The sequence below is a fragment of the Giraffa tippelskirchi genome, chromosome 4 (genome assembly GCF_054371585.1).
Source record: "Giraffa tippelskirchi isolate mGirTip1 chromosome 4, T2T-mGirTip1v1.2.pri, whole genome shotgun sequence".
Lineage (NCBI taxonomy): Eukaryota > Metazoa > Chordata > Mammalia > Artiodactyla > Giraffidae > Giraffa > Giraffa tippelskirchi.
This window is the reverse complement of record NC_137278.1, coordinates 121,971,151-121,996,544: the sequence shown is the minus strand read 5'-3', so window position 1 is coordinate 121,996,544 and position 25,394 is coordinate 121,971,151. Positions and strand designations below refer to the sequence as shown.

Below are 25,394 nucleotides of genomic sequence, written 5' to 3'. Positions count from 1 at the left end.
TGAATAAGATTGTTATAATTGTTGGACATATCTTTTTATGAACATATTTTTTTATTTCATTCTTTTGTGACTGGACCTCTTTATAGGTTAAATATGTTAGTTTTTTTAAACAATTTTATTTATTTTTGGCTATGGTGGGTCTTCATTGCTGCATGGTCCTTTTCTCTACTTGAGGCAAACGGGGGCTACTCTTCATTGCAGTGTGCAGGCTTCTTGTTGTAGAGCACTGGCTTCAGGGCACTTGGGGTTCAGTAGTTGTGGAGTGTGGATTCAGTAGTCACAGATCCTGTGCTCTGGAGCATAGGCTCAATAGTTATGGCACACGAGCTTAGTTGCTCCATGGAATGTGGAATTTTCCCCCACCAGAGGTCAAACCCATGTCTCCTCTATTGGGAGGAGGATTCTTTACCACTGAACCACCAGGGAAGCCCCTATGTTTAGTTTTATATGAAATCTTTTACCAAAATTTGTGGTAGCATTTTAAAGCAAAAGTGTGTGAGATTTCAATCTGCTCCAAAATCTCACCAATCTTTGGAGTTGTCAGACCTTTTAATTTGTTGCTACTTTTGTGGACGTGTAAGAGTACCTCATTGTAGTTTCATTTTTCTTCCATGAATTATGTAGAGCACTTTTTCATGCGTTTCTGGACCATTTGTTTATCTTCTTTGGTTAAGTCCCCAGCAGACTTTTCTGTAAAATTGATGAACTGTACAAAGGCCTGAAATTTCCACAGCAATCTTAAAAATGTAAATAAGATATTATAATGTAGTGTAACGTACTTAATGATAAATGTAACTAATGTATTGTGGAGAACAATTAGAAAATTTGCTTCTGGGTGGGTGAAGCTAGAGAATGAAACCTGAGGAATTGAAACCTGAGGAAACTTTCAAGGAAATGGGAATATTCTAGAATTTAATAGGTGTTTGAGTTACATAGGTGCATACATTAGTGAAAACTTAGCTAATGTACCCTTGAGATTTGTGCATTCTGTTGTAGATAAATTTTACCGTAAAAGAGAAATAAACTATAAAATAGATAATGATATATATACTGAAGTATTTGATGGAGAGTGTACTGATGTCTGCAATTTACTTTGAAGTGAATCACATATAAGATGCCTTAATAGTTTGGTGGAAGGAGGAATAGATGGAACAATACATGCTTTAGCTCCTGTCATAGCATTAATAATAAAAGCTATGTGTTATATATAGGGCTAGGTACTGAATTCCTACAAAATTCTTTAAACATTGCTATGCATTTAAAATTTTTCATAATAAACTTTTGGGAAACAAAGAGGACCAGAAGTGGAATAATACATTTTTGAAATATTTCAAATAAAAATAGAAATAAAATTAATTTTGGCACTTAAAGAGCAGCCATTTTACATCTCTGAAAATTCAATTTATAGAATAACTTCTTTTCCTTTATTTCTGAATAAGTAAAAGCTATTCTTTATTAAATAGAGAATCTTTCTAAGGAAATCTTTCTTATCTTCAACTCACTGAAGCATTTTCATAAATAGATTAATTCCAAAATGGCTTTCATTCAGTTCAGTTCAGTTCAGTTGCTCAGTCGTGTCCGACTCTTCGCGACCCCATGAATTGCAGCACGCCAGGCCTCTCTGTCCATCACCAACTCCCGGAGTCTACCCAAACCCATGTCCATCGAGTCGGTGATGCCATCCAACCATCTCATCCTCTGTCATCCCCTTCTCCTCCCGCCCTCAATCCTACCCAGCATTAGGGTCTTTTCCAATGAGTCAACCCTTCGCATGAGGTGCCCAAAGTATTGGAGTTTCAGCTTCAACATCAGACCTTCCAATGAACACCCAGGACTGATCTCTTTTAGGATGCATTGATTGGATCTCCTTGCAGTCCAAGGGACTCTCAAGAGTCTTCTCCAACACCACAGTTCAAAAGCATCAATTCTTCGGCGCTCAGCTTTCTTCACCGTCCAACTCTCACATCCATACATGACCACTGGAAAAACCATAGCCTTGACTAGACAGACTTTTGTTGGCAAAGTAATGTCTCTGCTTTTAAATATTCTATCTATGTTGGCCATAACCTTCCTTCCAAGGAGTAAGCGTCTTTTAATTTCATGGCTGCAATCGCCATCAGCAGTGATTTTGGAGCCCCAAAAAATAAAGTCTGACACTGTTTCCACTGTTTCCCCATCTATTTCCCATGAAATGATGGGACCAGATGCCATGATCTTAGTTTTCTGAATGTTGAGCTTTAAGCCAACTTTTTCACTCTCCTCTTTCACCTTCATCAAGAGGCTCTTTAGTTCTTCTTCACTTTCTGCCATAAGGGTGGTGTCATCCGCATATCTGAAGTTATTGATATTTCTCCCAGCAATCTTGATTCCAGCTTGTGTTTCTTCCAGCCCAGCATTTCTCATGATGTACTCTGCATAGAAGTTAAATAAGCAGGGTGACAATATACAGCCTTGACGTACTCCTTTTCCTATTTGGAACCAATCTGTTGTTCCATATCCAGTTCTAACTGTTGCTTCCTGACCTGCATACAGGTTTCTCAAGAGACGGGTCAGATGGTCTGGTATTCCCATCTCTTTCAGAATTTTCCACAGTTTATTGTGATCCACACAGTCAAAGGCTTTGGCATAGTCAAAAAAGCAGAAATAGATGTTTTTCTGGAACTCTCTTGCTTTTTCGATGATCCAGCGGATATTGGCAATTTGATCTCTGTTTCCTCTGCCTTTTCTAAAACCAGCTTGAACATCTGGAAGTTCACGGTTCACATATTGCTGAAGCCTGGCTTGGAGAATTTTGAGCATTACTTTACTAGCATGTGAGATGAGTGCAATTGTGCGGTAGTTTGAGCATTCTTTGGCATTGCCTTTCTTTGGCATTGGAACGAAGACTGACCTCTTCCAGTCCTGTGGCCACTACTGAGTTTTCCAGATTTGCTGGCATATCGAGTGCAGCACTTTCACAGCATCACCTTTGAGGATTTGAAATAGCTCAACTGGAATTCCAGCACCTCCACTAGCTTTGTTCGTAGTGATGCTTTCTAAGGCCCACTTGACGTCACATTCCAGGATGTCTGGCTCCAGGTGAGTGATCACACCATCGTGATTATCTGGGTCATGAAGATCTTTTTTGTACAGTTCTTCTGTGTATTCTTGCCACCTCTTCTTAATATCTTCTGCTTCTGTTATGTCCCTACCATTTCTGTCCTTTATCGAGCCCATCTTTGCATGAAATGTTCCTTTGGTATCTCTAATTTTCTTGAAGAGATCTCTAGTCTTTCCCAATATGTTGTTTTCCTCTATTTCTTTGCACTGATTGTTGAGGAAGGCTTTCTTATCTCTCCTTGCTATTCTTTGGAACTCTGCATTCAGATGGGAATATCTTTCCTTTTTTCCTTTGCTTTTCGCTTCTCTTCTCTTTGGCTTTCATTACAGAATGGCATATGTATGTTGTCCTACACTGTTCTCATTAAAACATTTAAAAATATATAAAGATACTTTATATGTCTATAGAATCTTTACTGGTGTTCTATTTTTAAAACTGATAATGGTTATTTTTGCCTACTCCTTTTTTCTTTGCAAATCTTGCTTGATTTTAGCAATTTGTTAATCTTTTCAAAGAATTGAATATTTGCTTTTTTGTACTCTCTGATATGCACTTGCTTTTTATTTCATCAATTTATTCCTTTATTGTTATTTTCTTCTGTTTTTTGTGGGGAAGGTAGTTATCTTTTCTTGTTTTTTTCCCGCACTTCTTGGAATGGACACTTAATGTATTTTAGACCTTTCTTTTTTCTCTTATATCTACATTTAGGTCTATAAGTTCCTTTAAACTGTATCTCGCTTGTTCTGATGTAAAATTTTAATTTATTTCAGTTCAAAGTATTCCACTGATCCCCTCTTTGCCCGGTGGATTTCTTAAAATTATATTTCCTGATTTTCAAAATCATCCACTGTGGTCAGAGCACATACTTCATTTAATTTTAGGACTTCAAAAATTCTTGAAACTTACACTTTATTGCTCAGCCTTTTAAAAAATCTTGAATATTTATTTCAGCAAAGTCAAAAGTTAAATACTAGTTTAATCCCTATGCCACACAATATGGACTTCCCTGATGACTGAAATGGTAAAGAATCTGCCTCTGGTGCAGGAGACCCCAGTTCAGTCCCTGGGTTGGGAAGATCCACTGGTGGAGGGCATGGCAACCTACTCCAGAATTCTTGCCTGGAGAATCCAATGGACAGAGAACCCTGGCAAGCCACAGCCCATGGGGTCACAATGAGTCAGACACAACTGAAGCAACGTAGCACACACTAACACCACACAATACAAAGATCCTGGAATATTTTAAAGATGATCAATTCCCTGTATACTTACATAATATTTTTAATATTTTTATTTCCTTTTTTATCCTATGTGAAAGTGTTAGTTGCTCAGTCATGTCCAACTCTTTGTGACCTGGTAGACTATAGCCTGCCAGGCTCTTCTGCCCATGAAATTCTCCAGGCAAAAATACTGGAGTGAGTAGCCATTCTCTTCTCTAGGGGATCTTTCCAATCCAGGAATCAAGCTTGAGTCTCCCACATTGCAGGCAGATTCTTTACCATCTGAGCCACCAGGGAAGCCCCTAAATACTAAAGATTATTTCATGTTTTATGTTAGCATTGTAGATTAAGGTTAGTTACATATTAGCCTTTTATTTTGTCACCATTTATTTCATTTCTGGTTGTCATTTTGGGCTTTTATTCTTTGTGAATTTATATTCTTTTTAAAAAAATTAAGACAAGGGATTGGTAGGGAAGTCTTTCTGTTTTATTCACCTGAAGGTATAATATCTGCCATGCTTTTGGCAGGCAAACATTCCATACACAGAACACAAGAAGCACTAGCCATTAAGTGATGAGATTTATAAAGTTGATTTGGTTATAATCAGAAGCATTATGAAAAGTTTATCAATAGACCCCAGTGAATAAAAACATAAACAATAGAATGTGTGACAAAACATTCACAATACATGTGACCAACAGTAAACTAATACCCAAAGTATATTTTTAGGTGCCTGGGTTTACCTCTGGACTTTCTATTTTACTCCATTTATCTATATTTCTCTTTTTGTGCTAGTACCATACTGTCTGGTTACTGTAACTTTGCAGTATAGTCTGAAGTCAGGGAGCCTGATTCCTCTATCTCTGTTTCTCTTTTGATCTGAGAACATGGAATATTTCTCCATCTGTTTGTGACGTTTTGATTTATTTCATCAGTATCTTATAGTTTTCCGAGTACAGGTCTTTTGCCTCCTTAGGTAGATTTATTCCTAGAACTTTTATTCTTTTTGTTGCAATGGTAAATGAGATTGTTTCCTTAATTTCTCATTCTGATCTTTCATTGTTAGTGAATAGAAATGCTAGAGATTTATGTATATTAATTTCATATCCTGCAACTTGATCAAATTAGTTGATGAGCTCTAATAGTTTTCTTACTGCACCTTTAGTTTCTACATGTAGCATCATATCATCTGCAAACTTTTAAAACAGAAAAATGCCAGCAAATCAGGAAGACAGAGACTTCCGGAAGACACAAGAGCACTTTCCAAGAGCATAGGAAATATTGTTGCATCTCATTTGGCATCAAGGAAATACAAATTAAAATCACAAAGAGATACAACTAAACTCCAGAGAAATAGTGAAAATTTAAAGAGTGACAGTGGTAACTAATGGCTGCCTATGATTTGGAACAATTTAAAAACTTCTACAACCTTGTGATTTGTGCAATTATCTGTATGTGAGTTTTACTCAAATATAATTAGTTATTTTAAAATCCCTAGGAAAGCAATTATTCTCCAATTAAAGCAATGAATCTTTTAAAAGTGCATAGGGAATTCGCTGGTGGTCCTGTGGGGTAGCGCTCCAAGCTTCCACTGCTAAAGACAGAGTTTGATCCTGGATGGGGAGCTAAAATCTCTCAAACCACACAGTGTGGACACCCCTCAAAAAAAAAAAAAAAAAAAAACCATAATAACATTTTAACATAACTACCAAAAGATAGAAATACTGTGTACATCTTTACATGCACAGTTTTGGAGGTGACAAATAGGGTTAGATGGGGCATGAGGGTGGAGTCCTGGTCTGATGAGATTAGTGACTTTATAAGAAGAGGGGATGTGCTTGTGTGTGTGTGTATTCTAAACTCTGAGGGAGACAAATAATATAATGATATTAAGAAAATTAATCAACCAGATAGTATTTGGAGGGGGGAAGAAAAATTCTGATTTACATTTTACTTTAAATACTAAAATTAATTCCAAATGGATTAGAGTTATAAAAATGGAGAAGAGGGAGAAAATATGTAAGTTCCTCAAGAAAAAGATGAATAATTTTTTCTCTAACCCAAGATTGAAGAAAATCTTTTGAACCATAATTCAAACCCAGAAGAAAAATAGGATTAATTGAAAAAATCTACAGTTTATTTTTATTGCCCTTGAAGGAAGAAAAACAAAGCAAAAACAAAATAATTAAATAAGAAAAAGCTTTGTATAACTTGTGCCACAAACAAAGCACTAATAACCCATTTAAGAAAGCTCCAGAATTAAGCAGAGGTAGATTTTTTTTTTTTTAATTCCCTTGCTTATTCTATGATCTAGTGGATGTTGGCAATTTGATCTCTGGTTTCTCTGCCTTTTTTGAATCCAGCTTGAACATCTGAAAGTTCACAGTTCACGTACTGTTGAAGCCTGGCTTGGAGAATTTTGAGCATTACTTTGCTAGCATGAGAGATGAGTGCACTTGTGCGGTAGTTTCAGCAATCTTCGGCATTGCCTTTCTTTGAGATTGGAATGAAAACTGACCTTCACCAGTCCTGTGGCCACTATTGAGTTTTCCAAATTTGCTGGCATATTGAGTGCAGCACTTTCACAGCATCATCTTTTAGGATTTGGAATAACTCAGCTGAAATCCCATCACCTTCACTAGCTTTGTTTGTAGTAATGCTTCCAGGGCCCACTTTACTTCCCACTCCAGGATATCTGGCTCTAGGTCAGTGACCACACCATCGTGGTTATCTGGGTCATTAAAACCTTTTTGGATAGTTCTACTGTGTATTCTTGCCACCTCTTCTTAATATCTTCTGCTTCTGTTATCTCCATACTGTTTCTGTCCTTTATTGTGCACATCTTTGCATAAAATGTTCCCTTGATATCTCTAATTTTCTTGAAGAGATTTCTAAGTCTGTCCCATCCTATTTTTTTCCTCTATTTCTTTGCATTGTCCACTTAAGAAGACTTTCTTATCTCTCCATGCTATTCTATGAAGAAAAGATAAATAAATAGCATGATATAAATAAGGGGAAAAGATATTGACATGAATTTCAAAGAAGATGAAAATGATTCTTAATCATCTGAAAAAGTTGTCAATTCATAACAGAAAAATACAAATTGAACTATGTCTTATTTTCTATTTGTCAACCATCAGATCAGCAAAAATCCAACTTAAAAATCTGAGTTGGCCATGGGAAGACAGTCATTGGCATCCATTTTTAATAAGAATATAAAATATGAAAACCTCTGTAGAAAAAAAATTTGATATATTTAGCTTAAATAGTTGGTTTTAAGAATTTTAGGAATCAGTGACCTAAAGTGGACTGGAATGGGTTAATTTAACTCAGATGACCATTATATATACTACTGTGGTCAAGAATCCCTTAGGAGAAATAGAGTAGCCATCATAGTCAACAAAAGAGTGCAAAATGAAGTACTTGGATACAATCTCAAAAACAACAGAATGATCTCTGTTCATTTCCAAGGCAAACCATTCAATACCATGGTAATCCAAGTCTATGTCCTGAGCAGTAATGCTGAAGAAGCTGAAGTTGAACGGTTCTATGAAGACCTACAAGACCTTCCAGAACTCAGTTCAGTTCAGTCGCTCAGTCATGTCCAACGCTTTGCGACCCCATGAATTGCAGCACGCCGGGCCTCTCTGTCCATCACCAACTCCCGGAGTCTACCCAAACCCATGTCCATCGAGTCAGTGATGCCATCCAATCATCTCATCCTCTATCGTCCCCTTCTCCTCCTGCCCTCAATCCTACCCAGCATTAGGGTCTTTTCCAATGAGTCAACTCTTTGCATGAGGTGGCCAAAGAATTGGAGTTTCAGCTTCAACATCAGACCTTCCAATGAACACCCAGGATTGATCTCCTCTAGGATGGATTGATTGGATCTCTTTTCAGTCCAAGGGACTCTCAAGAGTCTTCTCCGACACCACAGTTCAAAAGCATCAATTCTGCAGCGCTCAGCTTTCTTCACCGACCAACTCTCACATCCATACATGACCATTGGAAAAACCATAGCCTAGACTAGACAGACTTTTGTTGGCAAAGTAATGTCTCTGCTTTTAAATATGCTATTTAGGTTGGTCATAACCTTCCTTCCAAGGAGTAAGCATCTTTTAATTTCATGGCTGCAATCACCATCAGCAGTGATTTTGGAGCCCCCCAAAATAAAGTCAGTCACTGTTCCCACTGTTTCCCCATCTATTTCCCATGAAGTGATGGGACCAGATGCCATGATCTCAGTTTTTTGAATGTTGAGCTTTAAGCCAACTTTTTCACTCTCCTCTTTCACTTTCATCAAGAGGCTCTTTAGTTCTTCACTTTCTGCCATAAGGGTGGTGTCATCTGCATATCTGAGGTTATTGATATTTCTCCCGGCAATCTTGATTCCAGCTTGTGTTTCTTCCAGCCCAGCATTTCTCATGATGTACTCTGCATAGAAGTTAAATAAGCAGGGTGACAATATACAGCCTTGACGTACTCCTTTTCCTATTTGGAAGCAGTCTGTTGTTCCATGTCCAGTTCTAACTGTTGCTTCCTGACCTGCATACAGGTTTCTCAAGAGACAGGTCAGATGGTCTGGTATTCCCATCTCTTTCAGAATTTTCCACAGTTTATTGTGATCCACACAGTCAAAGGCTTTGGCCTAGTCAAAAAAGCAGAAATAGATGTTTTTCTGTAGCTCTCTTGCTTTTTCGATGATCCAGTGGATATTGGCAATTTGAACTCTGGTTCCTCTGCCTTTTTAAAAACCAGCTTGAACATCTGGAAGTTCACCATTCACGTATTGCTGAAGCCTGGCTTGGAGAATTTTGAGCATTACTTTACTAGCATGTGAGATGAGTGCAATTGTGCGGTAGTTTGAGCATTCTTTGGCATTGCCTTTCTTTGGCATTGGAACGAAGACTGACCTCTTCCAGTCCTGTGGCCACTGCTGAGTTTTCCAGATTTGCTGGCATATCGAGTGCAGCACTTTCACAGCATCACCTTTGAGGATTTGAAATAGCTCAACTGGAATTCCATCACCTCCACTAGCTTTGTTCGTAGTGATGCTTTCTAAGGCCCACTTGACTTCACATTCCAGGATGTCTGGCTCTAGGTGAGTGATCACACCATTGTGATTATCTGGGTCATGAAGATCTTTTTTGTACAGTTCTTTTTCTAGAACTAACACCCCCAAAAAGATGTCCTCTTCATTATAGGGGACTGGAATGCAAAAGTAGGAAGTCAAGAAACACCTGGAGTAACAGACAAATTTGGCCTTGGAGTACAGAATGAAGCAGGGCAAAGGCTAATAGAATTTTGCCAAGAGAACGCACTGGTCATAGCAAACACCCTCTTCCAACAACACAAGAGAAGACTCTACACATGGACATCACCAGATGGTCAATACTGAAATCAGATTGATTATATTCTTTGCAGCCAAAGATGGAGAAGCTCTATACAGTCAGCAAAAACAAGACTGGGAGCTCTCTGGCTCAGATCATGAACTCCCTATTGCCAAATTCAGACCTAAATTGAAGAAAGTGGGGAAAACCACTAGACCATTCAGATATGACCTAAATCAAATCCCTTACAATTATACAGTGGAAGTGACAAATAGATTCAAGGGATTAGATCTGATAGACAGAGTGCCTGAAGAATTATGGACAGAGCTTCCTGACATTGTACAGGAGACAGGGATCAAGACCATCCCCAAGAAAAAGAAATGCAAAAAGAAAAAATGGCTGTCTGAGGAGGCCTTGCAAATAGCTGTGTAAAGAAGAGAAGTGAAAGGCAAAAGATGAAAAGGAAAGATATACTCATTTGAATGCAGAGTTACAAACAATAGCAAGGAGAGACAAGAATGGCTTCCTCTGTGATCAGTGCAAAGAAATACAGGAAAACAATAGAATGGGAAAGACTAGTGATCTCTTCAAGAAAATGAGAGATATAAAGGAAATTTTCATGCAAAGATGGGCACAATAAAGGACAGAAATGGTATGGGCCTAACGGAAGCAGAAGACATTCAGAAGAGGTGGTAGGAATATACAGAAGAACTATACAAAAAAGATCTTCACAACCCAGGTAATCATGATGGTGTGATCACTCACCTAGAGTCAGACATCCTGGAATGCAAAGTCAAGTGGGCCTTAGGAAGCATCACTACGAACAAAGCTGGTGGAGGTGATGGAGTTACAGTTGAGCTATTTCAAATCCTAAATATGATGCTGTGAAAGTGCTGCACTCAGTATGCCAGCAAATTTGGAAAATTAAGTAGTGACCACAGGACTGGTTAAGGTCAATTTTCATTCCAATCCCAAAGAAAGGCAATGCCAAAGAATGCTCAAACTACCGCACAAGTGCCCTCATCTCACATGCTAGCAAAGTCATGCTCAAAATTCTCCAAGCCAGGCTTCAACAGTCCATGAACCATGAACTTCCAGATGTTCAAGCTAGGTTTAGTATAGGTAGAGGAACCAGAAATCAAATTGCCAACATCCGTTGGATCATCGAAAAAGTAAGAGAGTTCCAGAAAAATATCTGTTTCTGCTTTATTAACTATGCCAAAGTCTTTGACTGTGTGGATCACAATAAACTGTGGAAAATTCTTAAAGAGATGGGAATTCCAGACCATCTGACCTGCCTCCTGAGAAATCTGTTTGCTGGTCAGGAAGCAACAGTTAGAACTGGACATGGAACAACAGACTGTTTCCAAATAGGAAAAGGAGTACATCAAGGCTGTATATTGTCACCCTGCTTATTTAACTTCTATGTAGAGTACATCATGAGAAATCCTGGGCTGGAAGAAGCACAAGCTGGAATCAAGATTGCCGGGAGAAATATCGATAACCACAGATATGCAGGTGACACCACCCTTTCTTCACAGAAAGCAAAGAAGAACTAAAGAGCCTCTTGATGAAAGTGAGAGAGGAGAGTGAAGAAGTTGGCTTAAAAATCAACATTCAGAAAACTGAGATCATGGCATCTGGTCCCATCTCTTCATGGCAAATAGATAGGGAAACAGTGGAAACAGTGACATTATTTTGGGGGGCTCCAAAATCACTGCAGATGGTGACTACAGCCATGAAATTAAAAGACGCTTGCTCCTTGAAAGAAAAGTTGTGACCAACCTTGACAGCATATTAAAAAGCAGAGACATTGCTTTGCCAACAAAAGTCTGTCTAGTCAAAACTATGGTTTTTCCAGTATTCATATATTGATGTGAATGTTAGACTATAAAGAAAGCTGGGCTCCTTAGAATTAGTGGTTTTGAACTGTGGTGTTGGGGAAGTCTCTTGAGAGTCCCTTGGACTGCAATGAGATCAAACCAGTCCATCCTGAAGGAAATCAGTCCTTAATATTCATTGGAAGGACTAATGCTGAAGCCGAAACTCCAATACTTTGGCCACCTGATGGGAAAAAGTGACTCATTTGAAAAGACCCTGATGCTAGGAAAGATTGAAGGCAGGAGGAGAAGGGGACGACAGAGGATGAAATGGTTGCATGGCATCACCGACTCAATGGACATGAGTTTCAGTAAGCTCCAGGAGTTGGTTATGGACAGAGAGGCCCACCATGCTGCAGTCCATGGGACTGCAAAGAGTCGGACACGACTGAGCGACTAAATTGACTGACTGACCTAGTTGGTAGTATTTGATTATGCACTTTCACCCCACCATCTGAACACAAGAAAAAAAAAAAGAAAGAAAAGAAAAAACAGTTACTGATTGTGGAATTTTTTTAAGAGTAGAATTTGGAGACAATCCAAATGTCCATTAGTCGAGAATTGGCTGAATAAATGACATTCACTCAATAATATCCTATACCACAGTAAAAAGTAATGAGGTCATTCTTTATTCCCTGATAAGACATGATCTTCAGGGTTCATGATTAAGTAAAAGACCAAAAATCTAGATGCAGAGCAGTGTATACAGTTTGCTACCTTTTTTGAAAGAAAGTAAGGAAATGCAGCTTTCTGTGTATAAGTGTCGCTTATATTTGCAAAGGGATTTCTTACAAGAAAAACCCCAAACTGAAATGATTACATGTAGGGTCAAGACATAATAATGGTGAGGAATAGTAATGAAGAGTTCTCTTAACATACCTTGCTACATAATTCTATTTTGGAATTTAGAAAATATTGACATCTTCCAAAAGTAATATAAATAAAAACAAACACTGAAAATTGAAAACAGATAGAAATAAATGAACTTAACCATCTATCAAGTTGATGTTATAACCATATCAAGAGAAGAATTATTTTATATGACTTGGAAACATGTATTTTGATTTCAGACCCTTGGCAGTATCAATGCTGCAAATAAATAGAGCTATTAAAAAAAACTCACTTCACTAGTTTTGATATAGTTTTATATGTAGCAGGATCAAGTTAATAAGTGACTATACTGTTAGGAATGTTGCTAAGAGCTAAGATCTTCAGAATATTGAAAATAATCAGTAGAGAACTGACTGAATAAATAATTTATTAATTATAAATAAATAAGTACAATGTATTTCTAATTAGTTTATTATAATTATTCATTAAACATGGATTACTCTTAAAAACACAGTATTGAGTGAATAAAAACTCAAGCCTCAAAAGATGTAGATGGTAAAGTGACATTTTTATAAAACTTGAAAATAATTATAATGAAATATACATAGGTAGGCTCTGAGATGGGCTTCCCTGGTAACTCAGACAGTAAAGAATCTGCCTGCAATGCAATGCAGGAGACCACAGTTCAATTCCTGGGTTGGAAAGTTCCCCTGAAGAAAGGATAGGCTACCCACTCCAGTATTCTTGGGTTTTGCTGATGGCTCAGGTGGTAGATAATTTGCCTGCAATGCAGGAGACCTGGGTTTGATCCCTGGGTTGCCAAGATCTCCTGGATTTTTGCCTGGAGAATCCCATGGACAGAGGAGCCTGGCAGACCACAGTCCATGGTGTTGCAAAGAATCAGACACGACTCAGCAACTAAGCACAGCATGTTACAGGCTCTGAGATAGCCCTCCTCCTTCACCTCCTGGTGTTCATGCTCCTGTAATATCCTCCCTTAAGTAGGGGCTGAATTTGCTGACCTGCGTCTCATAAATAGAAGACAGCTGAGGTGATGGGATTTCAATTCTGAGCCTAGGTTACATAAAATCTATGGCTTCTGTCTTGGGCTCTTGCTCAAATTTTCTCACCTGCTTGTTATGAGTTGCATCATCTCCCCTGCGAAAAAACTGATGGCCTAATCTCCAGTATCTCAGAATGCTGTCTCTTTCAGAAATAGGGTCATTGTAGATATAATTAGCCAAGATGAGGTCATACTGGAGTAGGATGAGCCCCTAATCCAATATGACCAGTGTCCTTATAAAATGATGGTCATGTGAAAATAGAGAAGAACACGATGTGATGGTGAGGGCAGAGACTGTAGTTATGTAGCTGCAAGCCAAGGAGCACCAAAGTTTGCCAGCAAGCCACCAGAAGCCAGGAAGAAGGAAGGAGTCCTCTTCAGTTTTAGAGAAAGCAGGGTCCTTCCAACACCTTGAACTTGAACTTCCAGAATTGTGAGAGAATACATTTCTGTTTTATGGCACCAAGTTTGTGGTATTTTGTTACAGGAGCCCTAGGAAACAAATATGTTTGCTCTGATTTTTGACCCACAGATATGGAGATAATAAAAGGTTGCTATTTATTTTTAGGGTAATTAAAAAATTTGCTATGTAATCCCCTGAAGGAGGAAATGGCAACCCATTCCAGTATTCTTGCCTGGGAAATCCCATAGACAGAGGAGCCTGGCAGGCTACAGTCCATGGGGTCCCAAAGAGTCAGACATGACTTAACAACTTCACCACCACCACTACCACAATTGTACACATGCTGTTTTAGACTATATAAATATGTGACCATTCTAAGAAGATTCGATTTGGGAATGGGTGGGATCTGGACACTCTGAGAGAAAATGCAGTAAGAAACACATAAAACATCTTGTAGAAAGAACAGTCTGACCTTTACATTGCCATTGCCACTGAGATAAATAGACATAAACACATTTTGTATCCTTGCATCATTTACTCTGCATTCACAATCCTAGAAAGCTTCCAATGGGCAAAGTTAAATTGTTTCCCCACCACTGACTGTATCAGGGAATTAGGGCAAAAATCTTGACCTTTAGATTTCTAAGGGGACTGAGTGGGATGTATCTGGATTTACCATCATATAAAAGCTATTCACGTTTGGGGTAGGGTCATTACTCCCAAAGAAACTGAGTTATATTGGCATGGGGCAAAGATTTCAGGGACCCTCAATCCAACATATAAATGTCCTCTAAAAGAAAGTGTTTGAAGAAATAACAAAAATGGGTTGATACCATGATAGATGAAAAATCCCAACTGTCAAAACAGAGAAGTAGCTCAGTGAACTGACAAGCCACATTCTATGGGCCTGTTTTGAATTCTTCCTCAAATTCCTTTCACTGGAATTCTAGGTGTGGCATTCATCAATTCACGTCTTAAGGAAGAGGAATGGCAAAAGGAAAGCTTCACTCAAACTACCCTATGCACTCTTTTCTTAAACCATCTTAAAATGCTTTTGCTTAACTACTAAAAAATTTTATTGATCCCTATTTTTATTCTCTTTCTCTCCCTCTCTCTCTCTCACATACATGCATACACACACACACAAACACACACAGACACACACAGGCAGAACTGATTACACACAGCAGTTCAACAAAAAGTAATCAGACTTGTAATGCACACACCACTCCCAACTTAATAAAACATTGCACTCAAACACATTGTAGATCATTTGTTTTTCATCTATTTTTCAGAGAGAGGACAGCATGATTGTGCTCACCTCATTATAGGAGAGTGAATCTTCTGCCTTTAATAATTACTGCTTTAAAGTTTGTTGGTTTTTTTTCCCCCCAATTTGGAGTATGTGTGTGTGTGTACATGCACATGCATGCTTTTTATAACAATTAAATAGCTAAGCAATTAAGCAGTTAAATAAATAATAGAAGAAAAAGGAAGATAACATGGTTAAACCACTCTCATAAAACTTATTACTGGTTACTTTTCTCAAGTTAATGTACCACAAGCTTATAAACTCCTGATGCATTGCTGAAAACGGCATTCTAATGAAGTAGTACGCACCCCACATCGGTATGTTCCGCAGGCAGCTGCTGCCTTGCAATTCTGTAACTGACGTTATAGATGTTAATATCCTAAACCAGTCTTTAAAGGCTTCTCTGCTTGCATGTCAGCTGCCCAGCTCAGGGAAAGGACCGTGTCCAGCACTCTGGCAGCACAAGTGGATTTGTCAGTTCCGGTGTTCTCTGCCGAAGTCTGTACACACACACTGCGCTTTTCCAGCACTTTGCTCTGGATCTTCCATCCCTTGAAGGCTACCATAGTTCCGATCATTACAAAAGTACCAAGGGAATGCACTAGCCCTCTGGAATTGCAGATATCTAGCAGAATCACACTCCCCAGAGAGCTGCTTATTGAAGTGACATGAGACAAAATCCAAAGCCTGAGTATTTCGTTGCAGAGGGGTATTAGTCTTGGCCCTTTTATTCATTGGTCCTCTCATTTTTAATCTGCACTAACTAAAATATAAATGTTTTTAAAAGTGGTAAAATATTCATAGCCTTCTATATTTTACAGGTTGTCATCTGCAAGATGTTTCAAGAAGAAATTCCAAAACCCTATGAAGCAATCCAAAGTAGGGAGTGCATGGGGGAACTATGTTCAGGGAACTTATTTTAGGGGCAAACGCCTCACTTAAATAGTTTAAACTTTTAGAAAATGGATGAAAAACTAGTCAGCCTAACTGAACAGAGAACTTTTGTTCAGTATCTTTGAAAAAGACAGAGTAATACTCATTGTTTTGTTCTTTTCTCAGATGTAGCAGTCTCTTTAAAGTCAACATACCCTCAACCAGGGGCTTCCCTCGTGGCTCAATGGTTAAGAATATGCCTGCCAATGCAGAAGATGCAGGTTCAGTCCCTGGGTCGGGAAGATCCCCTGGAGAAGGAAATGGCAACCCACTCCAGTAGTCTTGCCTGGGAAATCCACTGACAGAGGAACCTGGCAGACTACAGTCCATGGGGTTGCAAGAGTCAGACATAACTAAAAACAAAACAAAAACCCAACCCAACAAATAAGCAGGTATTTCTTTCATGTTCCCTCAAACCTATAAGTCCTATTAACTTACTATCTCAGTCATAGAATCGACATCTCTTCAGTCATCTAAGTTGAAAATCTTAAATCTAGAAAGTCAGCACAAAAAAAGAAAAAATTGTCCTCCATCTCCTTATCACAATGATCATCGAGTTTTGTCAATTACACTCCCTTTGGGTGCTTCACTCTCTTTCCATCTATCACTGTCAGAGCTTTCGTTCAGGCCCCTCTCAGGTTTGCTGGATTGTAATAATACCTCCACCCTCCAAAAGCATCACTTTGCTTCCAGTCTCTACTCTGTACAATAATTCATCCTCTACATTGCTCTCAGTTATTTCTTCTGAAAAACAGAAACAAACCTGTCACTCTCTTGAAATTCTTACCATAGTAATCACACCTCTTCATTCTTCAGCTCCAGGCTGGTTGTTGTTCAGTTGCTAAGTCATGTCCAACTCTTGAGACCCCCAGGCTCCCCTGTCCTTTACTGTCTCTCCCGGAGTTTGCTCAGATTCATGTTTATTGAGTCAGTGATGCTTTCTCCAAAATTCCCAAAATAGGACCAGTGAAATAGGAAAATGTAGATCATGTCTCCACATATGCTATGATCTTTTCTACAGATTGGTTCATCACTTTTTCCTCTTTTGTGATTTCCTTTCCCACCTTTTCATCTGTCTTCATTAAGGCTCTCTGTTGTTGGAACATAGAGACACATTAACTCTAGCTTAATTAAAGGAGATAAAGTGGGGTCTCACAAGGCACCAAAAATGGAATTTGGAAAATTATAAAGAAACATAGTAGAGAACAATTAGCAGATAACAGTTCTTGCTGTCTCTCTCCCTCTCTTTCTCTCCTGCTTTCCTTTCCATTCTTTTTATCTCTTCCTCTTGTAAAATCTTCACTGTTTCTTTACACCTAGACCAGCCTTTTCTGCCTCTCTATGTCAACAAAGGTCCATCTAGTCAAGGCTATGGTTTTTCCAGTAGTCATGTATGGATGTGAGAGTTGGACTGTGAAGAAAGCTGAGTGCCAAAGAATTGATGCTTTTGAACTGTGGTGTTGGAGAAGACTCTTGAGAGTCCCTTGGACTGAAAGGATATCCAACCAGTCCATCCTAAACGAGATCAGTCCTGGGTGTTCATTGGAAAGACTGATGTTGAATCTGAAACTCCAATACGTTGGCCACGTCATGCAAAGAGTTGGCTCATTGGAAAAGACCCTGATGCTGGGAAGGATTGGGGGCAGGAGGAGAAGGGGATGACAGAGGATGAGATGGCTGGATGGCATCACTAACTCGATGGACATGGGTTTAGGTAGACTCTGGGAGTTGGTGATGGACAGGGAGGCCTGATGTGCTGCGATTCATGGGGTCACAAAGAGGTGGACATGACTGAGCGACTGAACTGAACTGAACTGATGAACGTGGAAAGATCATAGAGAGATCATCACCGTCACCTTAAACTCTAAGTTAACTTGTCCTAACAGGTCCAGCACCTGCTGCTAACTGCCAGGAAGTTTAAAGTCTCAGCTATAAATCTCAGGGAGAGAGAAACTGGTTGACCATCTTGGATCAGGATATCAATTCAAATCCAATCAAGTGTGATTGGTGGGCTGAAGCAAAGACCTGATTTGTTTTGCTTTCCTCTAATAAGTATCTCTCCCAACAGCAAAAAGAGGAAATCAGTTTAACAGAAGGAAACTATGATTTAAATCAGAAACTTCAGTATTTACTGTATTCTACTTCTGAATTCATATAGCTTTTTGGCCCAGTTTGAATGCACTCCATTGGCCAATCTTGCCCAGATCCATGAACCAAATTTACTCACTCCTGGATACTGTGCCTCTGTCATACAGTTTACTTCATTTATTCTTATTACATACTTTTGCTTATGTATCTATCTTTTCCAACCATGTGATTCATCTTTGTGTCCCCTGTAGTACTTAGACTAATACCATTAGATGGTTGTGTGCATGCTATAACTGGCACTCAGAAAGACTAAATGAAGAAAACCATTATTTCTTCCTTTGACTAATTTTTTTTGGTCTCTGAACATGTATCATGCACCCGTTTATTACTTCAGAAATTATTAAGCACATATTATCTTTCAAGCAGTGTGCTAGACACCATATACATGATGATGAACAAAATAGAATTGCCCATGTGAATCTCTCTCTGTTATAAAGCTAAGTAGTCAAGCAGGTAAATATAAAGCTATAAATTATGATTAGTGCTATCAGAAAATGTGTGTTTTATGTCAGTATAATGAGGAAACCTAATTTAAACTGAATAGTCAGGGAATTCCTCTCTGAGTAAGTAACCTGTCATCTGTCTAGAAATCTTCCAGGTGAATAGTTCTGGGGGGAGAAAGGGGAAGATTTTGTCAGGAAAAGGACAGCAGATATGAGAGTCCCAAAGTGGGAAGGAATTTGATGTGTCTCAAGAATGGCAGAAGGTCAGTATGCCCAGAGTCTTCAGCAGTCAGATGAAAGGAGCAAACTGGCTGAAGAGATATGCCAAAGTCAGCTTATAGACAGGACAGTGGTTAGTGTTTGATCTTGAGAGAAATGGAGTGCTTTCAACAGGGCAGGGTCACGATTCAAGTTTGAATTCTTAAAAGAACACTCTAAATGCAGGTTGGACAATGGATGAGAAAGAGGAGACTGCAAAAATGGAAGCAAAAGTTCACTAAGACAAATGACACATGCATTTAAACTCTTTGAAGGCATCTTTCCCTACTTATTAACCTAGACAGCATATTAAAAAGAGACATTACTTTGCTGACAAAAGTCTGTCTAGTCCAAGCTGTGGTTTTTCCAGTAGTCATGTGTGGATGTGAGAGTTGGACTATAAAGAGAGCTGAGTACTGAAGAACTGATGCTTTTGAACTGTGGTGTTGGAGAAGACTCTTGAGAGTCCCTTGGAATGCAAGGAGATCAAACCAGTCCATACTGAAGGAAATCAGTCCTGAGTGTTCATTGGAAGGACTGATGCTGAAGCTGAAGCTCTAATACTTTGGCCACCTGATGCGAAGAACTGACTCATTGGAAAAGACCTTGATGCTGGGAAAGATTGAAGACAGAAAGAGAAGGGGCCGACAGAGGATAAGGTCATTGGATGGCATCACCAACTCAATGGACATGAGTTTGAGCAAGCTCTGGGAGTTGGCAATGGACAGGAAAGCCTGATGTGCTGCAGTCCACGGAGTTCCAAAGAGTCAGACACAACTGAGCGACTGAACTGAACTGAACTGAACTTCCCTACTTATACTGCCAAATTTCTCTTTCTGCCTTCACCTTAAGGAGTGTTACTCTCTCAATGACTTCCTTTCTGCCATCTCTGTGGCTGAGCCATGGATTCCTGACATTTTTGTGTCTTTCTTCCATCTTCTCCTAAGCCAATCTTCTGTCCTCTTCCAATGACCACTCCTATATTTCTCTCTTTTTGGAATTTCAGTCAGCCTCAGTTTAGTCAAAATCCTTTTATTGATTCATATAATTTTATGAATTGTGACAGACTCGAAGTATGAGTGGTCACTGGAATTATTTAGGAAGCTTCTTCAAAATTTTGATTTCTTAGCCTTACTTCCAAAACTCCCAATTAGCAGGCACATGGGAGTCTTAGATGTTTATATTTTTGAAAGTTCCCCTGAGCAAAACTGATGATCATCTGTGTTTGGAAACATTTGTTATTAGACTGTTATCCAATTCATATCATAATGGCTTGGTTATAAAAATCATCTCTTAAAGTTTCCAGAGGTCACTTAAGAGGCCTATTGAAATTTCAGCATTTGAAGTAATAATCCAATCATTTGCCAATGACTTGTCCAAGACTGGCAATGTTCTTTTCTTGTGACAACAGCTCCCCTGTTATATGCCTGTCCTCAATGACAGAGAGTTATATCTTAGATGTAGAATTACATGGAGGATTTCTCTGGATTCTGCAGCCACATTTTATTAACAATTTGATACTAGTTGCATATGATCCTAGTAGTAGCAATAAACATTTTGATGCTGTGTCATAATAGGAAAAAAAATTACTGTTTTTTTTTTTTATTACCTCACTCACTTAAAAAGGTTAAGATATCAGCTCATGTGAGAGAACTGAAAACTATAAGCTTATGTGATCTGCCTATGAGAAAAAACAAGAGCAAATTCAAAAACTCTGAGCTCCCAAATTTCCAGTCTTCTGTTTCTCACCCAGAGCCATACTACCTCCCACATTGCACATGTTGTAAACTTTATGTGGCCCATCTGTTAAAGAGTTTATTTTCCAAATTTGCAGGGCCTTGGCACTTCTTGACCAAGTATCAGAACTAAGTGTGACATGCATTTTTTTTTACCTTTTTAATAATTTTGAATTGCAAGGACACTGGTGTTATAAAGGATCTGGGAAACAGAGGAAGTAAGCTTTATATACAGAAGCAGTACAACAGGGTTAAACGTCATGGCTTAGACAAAGGTATACTTAACACCCACCATAATGACAGCAGTAGCAATGCTAAGGGGTATATTGAATTTCCAGGTTCAGTTGTGGGCTGAATGTGGGCACAGTTTGGCATTTGAAATTAGGCAGATTCAGACCATGATGTTTTCTCACAGTTAATATAGAGACCATAGATAATAATTATGTTGCTGAGCTTACAGAGAATCTTTACAACTGATCCTCTATTAAACTGGCAAAACAAGAGGATAATGTCTCCAGCACTAACAAGTTGGCAGGGAAGTAGCTGGCAACTCCTCCCACTAATATCCCATCTGTGCGAACCCTCAGTATGATCCAGGAGATTGTTTCCCCACACAGGTTGTGCCTGCAGTCTAATCAAGAAAGAGCAAGACCGACCGAGCAGAGGTATCTTTACTGTTTTTGCAAGTCACTGCCATCGGAGGGGGGGCAGTGCATGGGATTAAACACTAATGCTGTTATGTCATTCTAAGGAGAAGTATCTATGTGGGCATATTGACAGGGAAATAACCATTTCTAAGTGCTGACTTGTCCCAGTGACATAAAAGTCACAGAACAAGAACAGTTTCTAACCAGGATTCATTTGAGAAAAACCTTTTGTTTCTTTTCATGGAGACTTGGAAAACCACTTTTGTTTAAAAATATCTTTTCTGTTGATTGCTAACACAGTCCGCGGTACTTTCCCAGCCTTGACTCTCCTCCAGCATCCTGGGTCGGTTGGCTCAGATTTTGCTCTAAAAGTGCAGAGGGGAAGGGAGAAAGGCTTGTGAAAGCAAAGGGGAGGGCACAGACCAGCTGTGGCAAATCCTGATTCTCACCCCTGAAGTGATGTGTGTCATCATACCCTTCCGATGCCACCCAAGAAATAGTCCCTGGGCATTCCAGGCAGAAATAGCATCTGCCTCCTCTGATCTTCTAAGCATTCATTTAATATTCCGTGTGTACAGCTCAGTTTTAAAAATATTGAACTGTACAGCCTGTTTTTCCTTTTGTATGATCCACAGTGCCTCGAACAGGGGCCTCATCTAACACGCTTTGTATCATGACTAAATAAGGGAATTCTAAGCTGTCCTCATTGAAGGCCATAACAGGGAACCATCATCAGGTTACTCACCAATGAGGAGTATCACCCATGCCTCAACTCCACCTCGGTGGACCCTGTGGATAGTAGGTAGTGAGAGCTAATACTTTGATGTTTTTATGTGCTGAGCTGGTTCCAAACAACTTTGTTTAAATCATTTAGTTATTACAATAGGAAGTAGCTATTATTATTTCCATGTTACATATTAAAAATAACTAAGGTCCCAAAGACTGGAACTTCTCAGGATTTTACAAACTAATACTGGAAATGTTGAGACACGAACTTGAGTGATCTGTCTTCAAAGTTCAAGTTCTCAAACACTATACTACTGCCTCTGGATGGGATTCCTAAATGTTTATAAGGGACATGAATATACCATATTTGCATCATCCCTGAGACCTCAAGTATGACAGAAATTTAGAGGAGGCAATAAAGCTTTTAATCATTTGCTTTCTCATGTGCTCTTGTGTGTTCTGCTTCATGGAATTCACTTTGAATACATGTTAGGAGTTTGAAGAAGTCTGGGAAGTTACTTCCTTCCATCTTCTCTTCATCAATTCATACCCATACTCCTACCCTACATTTATTCACTCCCCTTCTTCTCCACCAAAACAAGGGAGAGACAAAGAATTATAAAATATTAATGCTACCAGAGACATAAGCAAATACCAAGGAAATTCTTCCCTCTCTGGAAGGTTCCATCATTACCTGATTCATCAAGCAACTCTTGTTCATCCAAACATGGTTTTGGCGAGGTGTTTCTTTACCTGTAGGCAGCTTAAGTGCCTCCCACAGTTCTTTGTTCATAGCTACATCATACTGATTATCTTTTTAGAAGCCTGTTATTTATTTGCACTCAAATCTCCCCTCCTAAGCTGTAAAATCCTTGAGAATAAAGACTAGGTCTTTTATTAATTTAATATTCCTAGCTCTCTGCATTATAGCAGACACTTAAAATGGATGTTCTGAATGAATTAATGAATCCAATTCAAAGTCCTCATTTTATACAGGAGGAAACTGCAGTGCAGGTGGAAATGTAAAGTGACTGCTCACGATCATATAACTACTCAGTGGAAAAGCTGACTTCAGGTCGGCTGCACTTTCCATTATGAATGCCAACTGTTCTCCCTCAGCCTGAATCAAACCTGACCTCCTTAATACCTGAAAACAATAGCCCAGCACTAACAGCTATCTCCTTTGAATCTTAGAATGCTTATAATCTATAACACTCACTTAGCTATTCTGCTACTGCCCTGGATTTTCCCCTAGGTGTGCATGTCTGTGTTTACTCTTCCCTGCCTGGATGATAATTATTTGAATGTTAAGAATGTACCTTTTTTAAAATTTTCACAATGTTTTGATTGTTTGGGTATTTGCACTTGGAAAAGAGGAATTAATCATCTCATCTACTCTCACTGGTTCTATCATCACTTCTAGCTACAGCACCAGGCACATGCTCAAATTCCAGACTTCTGTTTCCAAATATGTATATAGTTCTACATCTCTGTATCTCCCCTACAACCTTCAGAACACTCCTCTGGACAGCTCTCAATGGTCACAAAACCAAAATGAGACCATTCTGAGATTGGGTTAAATGGGCTTCTTGTTTTCCCTTGGAAGATCTCTTGGAATGGCAGAGGATAATTATCCTGGATAAAAACTTTTTTGTTGTGCAACTTACAGAGATTCTTCAGAATATCTTTAAGGAGGGTGTCTGCAAGTGCAGGAAACTCTCTGGGCTTGGAGGAGTCAGATCTCAAAAGCTGTCAGGAAGCAAAGCAGTTATTTTGCCAGTTTCCCATTCTCATTCTCTCTCCTCTTCCCCTCTCCCTCCCTTCTTCCTTCCCTCTTTCTCAATCTCTCTCTCTCTCTTTACCCCCCTTTCTACCTTAAGGAACATGTGGTCTTTCATCTGCATGGCTGCTTTATCATTCTCTTTCCAGATCTTCTGTCTTTGTTTGTCTACATGTATACAGGACAGTCATTGCCCTATATCTCCCAAGTACACTCTTTCAAGTTATAGGCATCTCTGAATCCCACTTCCAAGGTCATTAAAGAGCCAGTACTGTACCAACTTGGGTCAGGCATTCACCCCCACCACCATGATCTGTTCAGCCCAGGCATCATGGTCATGTGCAATAGACGTGAGTTTATATCATCTGATATGACCTCGGCAGGACACCATGGAGAAATAAAGAGATGAGAAAAAGGGAAATTTTACTTTTAAAAACTTAATAGTAAGCTGCAGATCAAGACTAAGCAACTTTTTTATGACCTCTATTATCTTTGCTGAAATCAAGAAATACAGAAAGTATCTTCATTATTTGGTCAGAAAAAATGGAGGAACAACTGTCATTATCTTCCACAATATTTCACCATTACCCACATCTCAAAGATTCTATCAATGCCCTCTCTTCTATCTAAAGTAAACTCCTTTACTTAGGATGGAGAAAATTAGAGAAAAGTTTCAAGACCTCTTCAAGATCCCTGTAACACCTTAAGATACGGCCACCTAGGATGTGACCCCCAGCTTCTAGGGTTCAACACTATTATTGTATCTTTAAACATCACACCAGCATCCCAAGCAAATAGGTAAATGAAGAGACTAAGAAAGAACCACTACCTCTCTTTTAAGGATACTTATTCGAGATTCCATGAAGCAATTCATTATCTCATTAGTCAGATTTTGTCACAAGATCACACTGAGCTGCAAAAAGATTGAAGATATGTAATCTTTTAAATGAGCTTAATTATATCTAGCTAAGGAATCCATTCATCTATTAAAAAATAAGGGAAGAATATTTTATAACTTATTAATAATCTGCCATAGACTTTAGTTCCTGCCCTCAATCTGTTTCACTTGTTTATAGATTTTGATCCTGATCATTTTTTCCTGTCTCTTTCAAAGTGTATCCTACCCTTGAATATTGTGATCCTCAACTATGTTTACACCCCTTCCTTTCTGATTATTTTTCTAACTTTTCTACTTTCTTCAATTCCTCAATTTCTTTCTACCCTCCAAGTGTCCCTAGGACTCTGTCTTTTCTTCTTTGTATCTGCTTTCATCCACCCCTATCGTTTTAACTATCAACACTATATTTTCTAGCTCTTTGTCTCTCTTCTAACTTCTAGGAGCATATTTAGGTTAATTACTAATCACTTTTAATTGATTATCCCACCAATTAAAAACTCCAAAAATCTAGTGAAGTCTAAGAAAACAATTAAAAATGTGATCGAGAGAAATTTCAGCAGGGAAATTCTGACTCCCCCCATCAGATAAGGTCGCTCATTACACACCTTCATTCTGCCTTGAAGTTCTTCATCAGGCTTAGAACAGTTGTGAAAGCTTTACTTGTTTTAATTGTGCAATGATTTTT

The 25,394-nt window shown here is 38.8% G+C and overlaps 2 long non-coding RNA genes across 3 annotated transcripts in view; one reads left to right on the top strand and one right to left on the bottom strand.

Moving 5' to 3' along the window:
- Positions 1 to 15,578, bottom strand: part of LOC145546657 (uncharacterized) — a 35,432-nt gene extending 19,854 nt beyond the window's left edge. Inside the window, exon 1 of the long non-coding RNA XR_014083128.1 lies at positions 15,449 to 15,578. This is a non-coding gene — a long non-coding RNA (uncharacterized LOC145546657). The remainder of the gene's footprint in view (positions 1 to 15,448) is intronic.
- LOC145546654 (uncharacterized) overlaps positions 1 to 25,394 on the top strand; it is a 239,762-nt gene that overhangs the window by 84,840 nt on the left and 129,528 nt on the right. Inside the window, exons 2-3 of one of the 2 annotated variants that reach the window (XR_014083123.1) lie at positions 15,962 to 16,019; positions 21,276 to 21,323. The exons of the other annotated variant lie outside the window; for it this stretch is intronic. This is a non-coding gene — a long non-coding RNA (uncharacterized LOC145546654). The remainder of the gene's footprint in view (positions 1 to 15,961; positions 16,020 to 21,275; positions 21,324 to 25,394) is intronic. 2 annotated transcript variants of the gene reach the window in all.